This window comes from Notothenia rossii (assembly GCF_949606895.1).
Source record: "Notothenia rossii genome assembly, chromosome: 9".
NCBI lineage: Eukaryota > Metazoa > Chordata > Actinopteri > Perciformes > Nototheniidae > Notothenia > Notothenia rossii.
The window spans coordinates 21,065,831-21,075,389 of NC_136907.1; positions in this window are offsets into that span (position 1 = coordinate 21,065,831).

Sequence of the window (9,559 nt, forward strand, 5' to 3'; positions counted from 1 at the left end):
CACTCAGTAGCTCACCAAAGTTTGTAGGTGTGAAGCATCTTGGGATCTGAATCTTCTCAAGATTTTCCAGATCATTCATCTAACTCTCCCACCTTAGCTTCACCGCGCTTGGCAGTGGATCATCCTATCCGATTCCACACATCTCTCGCAGAACTCTCTTTCCTTCAAGGATGGATGGAGCTAGAAGGCCATTTGCAAGATCCGGTCCTGGTTCTGTTTCTGCTTTCTCTGCGTCGCCATCCATAAACTTCACATAGTCAGCCTTGAATGTAGGCTCTCTTTCCAGTTCCCTTTTTAAGGTGCTTTGATCGACTCAAAGCCAGCCTTTTGTTGTCCGGGAGAAGAGCTTGTGCTTTGAATGTAAGAGGCATTTCTAGATGACCCAGCTCGTTTTGCTGGATTCCTTCCTTTAAGATCTGCAGAAAGCGACTATCACCTTGAGATATGCTTTTGTCCCCTGGCCTGGTGTCCGCGAAATTGGACTTCTGCACCTTGATAACGGCTGATGAGGTTACAGGTGGCACCTCCCTGACAGATACCCGATGACAAAGTCCAGTCGCATCTTGAGAATTCACACGCTGTGATGTACTTCCTACGATGCTCCATCCAAGGTCGGTCTTAATACCAAATGGCTCGTAATCGCCACCAGTGATGATTTTCCTTGGGGCCAGTGCTCTGGAGCAGTCATAGCCAATCAGTAATCCAACACCGCAATCTATAAGTGGAGGCATCTCTTGAGCTATATCTGCAAGGTGTTTCCATTTGATGGCTGTCTTGCAGGTTGGAATGTGCGCACGTTCAAGTGGAATGAAATCCCTTGTATAAGCTGGAGGCAGATCAATGGATGTATTTGAGGTGAACCCTCTGACTTTGCGTCCACAAACTCTCTGACTCTTTACAATTGAGTCTTTTCCCATCATAGTCGATCATTTTAGTTTTACCGGCTCCATCTCTGATGCAGCTTCTCACAAACCTCCTGTTCTACAAAGGTATGGCTGCTTTGGTTGTCCAATAGAGCATACACCAGAGTTTCAGAATTAGGAGTGTTAGATGATGAAATCCACACTGGCACAATCATTGATGTACTCCCACCTTCACCTCCATTCACACAACATGATAGTGAGGATGTATTTCCTTCAAACCTGCTGTGTGTGTAGGGTTTGTCCGCTGAGGAACGCTCTTCATGCAAAGGAGTCGGATGACCCTTTTGCATATGCCAAACTTCCTCTGCATCTTCTGACTTGGTTTCTTCTACGTTGGTTTTAGCCACAATGCAAGGTGTGTCTGAAGACCCCACGTCGGTGACAAATGTTTGCTTTTGGCCCTTTTGCTTCTCTTACAGGCATTTCTGCTGAGGGTTTCAGAGCATAATATAGTGATGACACTGGGTTGCATGCTATACGGGCCTCCTTTGATATGAACCTGGCAAACTCTGCTAAGCTTGGATAATCATTGCCTAAATCCAGCTGTTCTGTGACATAACGGTTCCACCTTGATGTGAACCAATCAGGACGTTTGGTTAGCATCTTCTGATTCTCTTCACAGTCGTTAAGAACTTGTAGGCCCTTAACGTGAGGCATAGCGTTGCTGCATGTTTGAAGGAAATCACTAAATTCTCTCAACTTGAGATACTCCTTTCCCCCAATCTTTGGCCATCCGTTGAGTTTCTCTCTGAAGGCTCGCAGCACAACAAAGGAATGACCGTATCTGGCATTCAGCCTATCCCATGCTTGTTCATAGGCCTCCTCATCTTTTCTGTAGAAGCTACCTTCAAGGGCAGATTTCGCCCCCCCCCCCCCCTGCTATGTACTTTTGCAGGTAGAACAGCCTATCTGCAGGGTTAAAGCATCGCCTCTCTATTAGAGCTTTAAAGCTTGCGCTCCACTCAGTGAACTTCAATGGATCACCAAAGAATACAGTGGGTTCTGGGACTGGGAGTCGGGTGAGAGCCATTGCTTCTTGCAACGCCTGTACTAAATGTGCCTCATTTTCAGTCGTTTCTTGACTTCCAGAGTGAGGAGAAGATGGGCTAGCATCATTCAATTGGCTGTGTACAGGACTACACCTCTCACTCCTTTCCTTTCTCTCTTCTTCGGTATACATATTTAACTTTGCCTGAATGACATCAAGGTCTCTTTGATTTTCAAGTTTTTTTAGTTGTTGGCGTTGAGCTGCGATAGCAGCTTCCATATCCATTTCAGCTTTCTTTGCAGCTAACTGTGCAACTGTCTCTGCTCTCCTGGTTGAAATACTAGGTGACTCTGAGATATGGTCTGAACGGTAGCTAGGTGCAGTGGCTCTAGATGCTGTAGATCCATATATGGACCAAGCATACTGATTGTTAAGCAGCATGCGTAACCTTGATTTTTCTGCTTCAGCGTCGAAGTCGCCTGCATCTTCAGCTTGCAGCAGGATGGGGAACAGCTTCGCACACTTTAGCCTGTAGCTTGCAGCAGGATTGAGAACAGCGTCTCACCTCTTTAGCCTGTAGCTTGCAGCAGGATGGGGAACAGCTTCGCACACTTTAGCCTGTAGCTTGCAGCAGGATTGAGAACAGCATCTCACCTCTTTAGCCTGTAGCTTGCAGCAGGATCGAATGCTTCGCGCACTTTAGCCTGTAGCCTGCAGCAGGATCGAATGCCTCGTTCGGATGGATTAGGTCACGTTTTCACTATACTCTGGTCTTGAAAGAATATTACGCATCGAACTGATGTCCACAATCACGTTTATACTCTTCTTTGCACAATCATGGAACACCGTGAAAACGTGTTTGCCTAGAAGACCAGCAGTAGAATTAAGTTATCACATCGTTGACACTTTTACCGCCCTTTTACTCTCTCCCAAACACAATATAAACATCCGGGGCAAGAGGTCACATGACTTCCGGAAAGACAACTCTTATCATTTTTACAAAATAAAACAAAGTTCAAGCATACATTAAACACTCTTCAAAAAAGGACAAAACAATAGTAAGCGACCTTTGAGCGTCAGCTACACTCAAAACCAGACCTAATGACAACTTTTCCTGCAAAATTGACCCAAATACATTTTATTTTACGTAAGGAGCTCAAAATAGGCCCCATATAACCCCTGGATGAAGGCCACAGTGAGGAGTGCTTTTGCGATTTGAACCACGTTTCCCATAATGTTAGGTCTTGATAGTGGGCTCCCCGTTGTGTCCATTCTGCTGGTAGCCGGATTCATGTACTGACCAGGGAAGTAGAGGTATTTGAGTTATGAGGGCCTTGTAGTGTTGAACATCCAAGGCGCAGGCAATGGGTGCTGGAAGAAGTCTCTGAGTGAGTGAGACAGCCTCACATGATCTGTCTTCCTAAAAGTGGTAGTCAAGGCGAGAAAAAGTGTACAGTTACACACAGCAGAATAGAGTATATTGTAGTTTTATTGGTTGCTCTCTTAAAAAAAAGAAAAGAACATGTGTAACCTTAACCACGGTACATTTGTTTATTCTCCATCACTGGCTCATGAATGCATAAAACTACATGACAGCTTTGTGAGTTTCACTCTTAACTTCTAAGGCCTGTCGCTTCACACCATTTCACCTTAGGTGTCCCTGCCAGCTGCCCAGACTCCTGGCAACAGAGCTTCCTGGATCACTTCGACTCTACAGCAATTTATTGGGCAAAGTGGTAGCAAACACTGTATTGAAAGAATGAAAACATCACATGGTAAATCCAACATTTTAACTCCAAGACACAGCGTACAACTCACAAATGAGATGTAATAGTCTGTGAGCAATGATTCCAATCAGCTGTGACTGGTCATTTGAAAAGACAAGAATGTGTGCTTGCCAAAATAAATAAGGTTTACAATAACTATTCAAATCAATTATTAAAGTCTGAAATTATTTGTTTTGGAAAGAATGTACTCGATTAATTCTTTCTGGGAATGTTTTACATGTAAAGTAAAAGCTGGAATTTAAAAGCTGTTTACAAGTAGCTCTCTACAGAAATAGATGCATTAGTGACAATTTATGAGAAAATGCCCTTCACTGATAATGTGAAAGCTTACGTCTGTGCTTATGTCCTACGTCTCAGAACGCAATAAGGGTTAAGGGTTTGCATGGGTTTTAGATCAGCGTGAAAACAAGCAGCTTCTTGGGCATGTTTGCGTCTTGTCTCATGACAACACTGGGTCACGAGTTTGGCACAGTGCTTTAGGTTTCCTAAATGGGATTAGGAAGAGCAGGTTCTCATAAGGATTCTTATAATTCTATAATATAAAACCCAGTGACCAGTATGCTGCTTCGAATTATCTTCACTCCTCCCCTCTGACAAAAATACCAACAGACTCAGGCCTTATCCTCATTTCCGAGCAGCAGCACCAGACGCAACAATGTCTTGTCAGCGGTTTGTTGTTTTAGCCCTCTTGGTCTTCTTCCTGCTCAATGGTAAGATTTTATCAAATATCCTTGCATGTTTTTGTAGCTCTAATTCACACATTTCTATGCTTCCAGAGGTATTGGGAAACAGATGTAGTCATTCTGAATGATTTGAAAGATTGATAAAATGTTTGCCTTCTACAGTTGTGGAGAATGAAGCCGCATCCTTCCCCTGGTCTTGTCCCAGTCTAAGTGGAGTGTGCAAGACAGTCTGCCTCCCAACAGAACTGTTCTTTGGACCTCTGGGCTGTGGAAAAGGCTTCCTGTGAGTGTAGATGCTCAGATGCAATATGTGAATTTAGTGTTTTTATGAACTTTCTGATTGTAATACATCGCTTCTTGTTTATTCCCAGGTGCTGTGTGTCTCATTTTATATGAGAGCTGAATGCCTTGAGATAAGAATGCATGTCCCTCATTACAGTCCTAAACAATGTCTTCAGACACACTGGAGACTTGCCAAGCACCAAGATGAGACGGACAGAAGACATAGTTATGGAGGACTACATTTGGCTTCTTACTGGAATGTAACAAGGCGGACTTGGGAATGTTTAAATTAACTGTATGTAGTTGTTTGATCATTTTAATGCATCTGAAATGACTGAGGTGGAGTAAACAATTATATTCAATGTCCCGACTTGTTGTATTTTTTTTTATAATACAAAATAGAAAAAGGAAAAATGTGATTTGCATATTCAATATGTTGTTTGGCCTTCAGGCTGCCATCTGTGTGGCAAATCGCGTCTAATCTCGTCAGAGTTGCAAGAGCACTGCACTTTAGGATGTACAATAGACAATAGGTGGATACTTAGAACTGAATGTTTGGCAGGCCGATGGCAAAGAGGACACTACAATCTATGCCCTGCAAAAAGACCATGAGGTGCTTCCTAGGATTCACTCTCTATTTAGAATCCGAGAAAAAAAACTCACAAATTCGTCTGAGTTCTCTAATATCCCCTTAAAATGGGTCCATTTGTTATAGTTATATTTGTAATTCAGAGTAAAATCGCAGTAACACATCCAAGATAAGATGCATGAAATTCATTTGGATTCTTCTTGAATCTGCCCTAGAGCTAAATGCATTATAGGCTTGTTGCAGAGTATAAAATCCTTTCCACACATAAAACCTTGTTTGTTATAAATAGAAAACAAAACATAACCAATAACAATATAATAATATTTGCAGCATTTAAATAAAATGCACAAAAGGAGAGCCCTGCTTTTACTTCATGCTATCCATTTGAACATCATTATAACAACAAAACAAACAACAGCCAAACACGGCTATTATACTAAACAGCTATTATATTGAAAGACCAATGCTCAACTCAAATGCTAGCCCAGTTATGTCAGCGTTGTGCATCACCCGCTACTCTAAAGGCATTTGTGAAAACTGTCAATAAGAGATTTTAATCAAAGTAACACTAACTATCTGTGTCGAGTCATTTTGAAAAAGATGGCTCAAGCTGAAGGCTAGAAAAAGGAAGACTTTTAAAATAATTTCGTTTTATAATTTGACATTTCTATTTGGGTTACATAAATCATTAACATACATGCATATTCATAACACATAACAATAGTATATACAACAAACTGCTGCAATAAGACTCTAACCTTTTATTTACGTGTTCAAGTTTGCTATATTTACGAAAATTAATTGCTTTTCATATTTTGTTTACATTCACATTCTTGCATCATTTGGTGACATGATTATGAGATGTTGCAGTGGGGCCCTGTGGGTCAGGGTCTGTGCAGCCACCTTTGGGAGCCAGATTTTACTGCAAGTGTTATTGTGGATTGACTCTTAGATGATGTAATGTAACTCTCAAAGGCAAGCGGCTCCTTGCTTGGACGTTTGTGAGCAGGAACAAGGTTGTGATTTGTTGACAACATGTTGACAAAACGGGTAGATGTGAAGCTATGTAGGAAATAAACAGTTATTTGCTTTACTGCTAAATTTTCAAACTGCTCTTGTTATAAAGCACACAGGGAATATTTTCAATACAGTCACTCAAAGAACGTGTGTTAAAGTGTGCGTGAATAACAGATCTTATTTCCACTCAAGCACTTTGGTTGCTTAATGAATGAACAGATTCTGAATATTCATTTTTACTTTAACTCAAGTGAAGGATAACAATACTTCTTCCAATACAGACTGCCAAACATACTTCTATTTTTGTAATCCTAAACTGTGTATAATCAAGATACAAACCTAGTACCATTGTGATCAAAAAAGTATTTCTCTAATATTCTTTCATTTCTTAATAAATATTAAATGCTATTTGACTTGACCCTGCATTTTCTTCACATTGGAGAGTTTATACAGTCAGATAATTTTGAGTTTGATCATGTCCTCAAGATGTTTCTTGAACTTCATCAAACATCTCAGGACTTAATAAGCACATCTTTAAAGCTTGTTCTCTGAATAATCCAAATCAATTATTTAATGTCAGAAGGATTATTTTGAGCAGTTCTTCCTCAATGCTATATTCAAACAGCCGTACAACGCAAAGTATTGTCAGTAGTTACAGCATGTTAATGTAACCAGATGCAAACGCAGGTTTGTTAAAATACAGACATAATTTTCCACTTCAACATGTGCACTCTGTATCTCCTACTAAATCAAGTCAGATATGCACTGGAAACCATATTTAGGAGGCTGTACAATATGTTAGTTGCTTTCATTTCCCATGTGTGGTGCATCAGCCTATACTAATATTTCGCGGATTATCATTGTTTTCTGCAAGAATTTGAGCTACACTGAATGTACTCACATTTCTGTTAATAATGACGTAACATTACATTTATATTTGGGAAAAGTATTCTGTTTGTCCCTTTGAACTGGCAAAGACAAATATATACACTATAGGCGCTATACTAATATAGTGTATATAAAGCACTCAACATTTAATATACTACATCACAAATATGCTTTTCCAGGGCAGATCTGTCTTTCATATTACCAATGTGAGGAAATAAATAAAGATTATTAAAATAAGAAAGCAAAATAAGACATGTATTGTATACATGACTGTCATAATAGAAAATGATTGAAAAAGGTTTCAAACTATATTATGTAAACAATGAAAATGTTGAATATTATTTAAAAAATGTCGTACTGTAAAATGTCAAAAATCTTATGTGATGAAATTCATACCAGCATATAATGTGTCGAAACAAATGTTTAAGAGTGATTTTGTACTCTAATGAACTGAATGAAACACTTATTCTTACCAATATTGTGATCCATTTTTGAATGCATAAAGTTGTTTATTTGTTTGATTAAACACATCGGACATAATACTGTGACACAAAACTATTTTGACCTATTTGTTAAGTTCTCATATTGTATTTGTTGTGTTGCAGATTCATCATGTGTGTCTTGTGCTTCAGTTAGATTTATATAAAAGTTGGTCATATAAATGCAGGTTTAATGCAAATATTGTAACATACCCACTAAGGGCCCGATCCTCTCTTTTAATTCTGAATAAATTAAACTCAGCTGAAGCAAGTTAGACTGCTTGCATATAGCACCATCTTCTGGAAATTGTTAGAAAAAAAAACAACTATTGATACACTGTGTACAAGACCAGGAGGTAGATGAAGTTCAGATAACATACAAGCTATTGAGTAAAGCTACATTTAAACATCAAAAAAAGAAAGAATGAATTTCATCTATGGAAATAATAAATAATTTGTTTGCAGGATTTTCACAGTGTCGTTTAGAATAGATTTTACAAGTGTTTGACTGTTTTTTAAAGGTCCTAATGGTTTGGCATCTTCATTTATAACGGATTCACTCTCATTTTGTGTCCCTGGAAGAGTCTTCAGTGTATTTTTCTCCAAACTCAAGCTCAGGACAAACACGGTGAACCTGCAATAAAACAAATACAAGATCAGAACTTACAAATAGGTCAAAATTGTTTTATAAGATTGTCATGAAATAGTGTGTTGCTCTAATATGCCTGATAAATAAAATAACCACCCGTATATATTTAACAATGATTCTCAAAATGGTTAAGAATGAGCATTTTATTTAGTCAAATAGTATAGAATGCCACATAACTTTTAATTTTTTATTTGATAGCCTTTTATGAATTACATTATACCTTTTTTTGACATATAGTATGACACCTACTAATAATATTCTATATTATGAGTTGGATGACAATAGTGATACGATTTTTTAATATGGTTTAGTAAAGAGAACATAATTACAATATAACACATTTTTCTCTTAATTTGCTTATTATAATGTTCAATAATGAGTGCTGTTTAATTTTCTCACATTGGTGAGTTGAAAGTTGGAATCTGCCCTGGAATGGCAGATTTGGGATGCAGTATATTGGGTGCTTTATGTTCATATGTGTAGTGCATCCCCATATAAAATGGACCAACAAAATAGTAATCCAATATATAACATTTATTTTACGACATTATTCATACATAAAAATCTCTTCTCCACCAGTAGCTTTTCCAAAACTCCACCAATTGACGTGCAAATACACAGCTTGTGTCACCAGGGCTCTAGGAGGGAATGAGCACCAGGCGCTCTGCATGGAGCAACGCTCAGAGCCCTTCTTCAGGCAAAGAAGTGACATAATAGGCCAAAGATTCAAAGATCATTCGTCATTCTGAAAGACAAGGTTGCACAACAAAATGCAGATGTGGTCTATTTATTCTACAGAGTCAAAAAGAAAACTGAGGTCCCATGCCATGGCTATTTCTAATGATCATAATTCCAGTGTTTGGGTCTACTAGAATAGATTTACATTGTGCAATTTTCCAAACATTGGTTTTCGCATACAGCATCTCTGTATATAGTATGTGTATTCACTGAATTCCACTCTCTGTCCTAAACGCCTTGTTGGAGCTCCAAGGGGGCGGGTAATAACCGGAAAAGCATGCCCTTTAAAGGAGACCTATCATGCTATATTTTGAATAATATATTGTAGGACCATACCTATATAAGGTATATTTATACGTTGTTTTTTTTCAAAATACCAATCAGATGAGGCATGTTAGCCATGCCTCATTTCGCTCTATTTCGCTCTCCTCTTTGCATGCGCTGCAGCTGACCACGCCCCCCTGCAAAGGAGGGGGGCGAGTTACGAGCGTCATGTTACCATGCTGTTACCATGCCACGGCAACCTCTCACTCCCC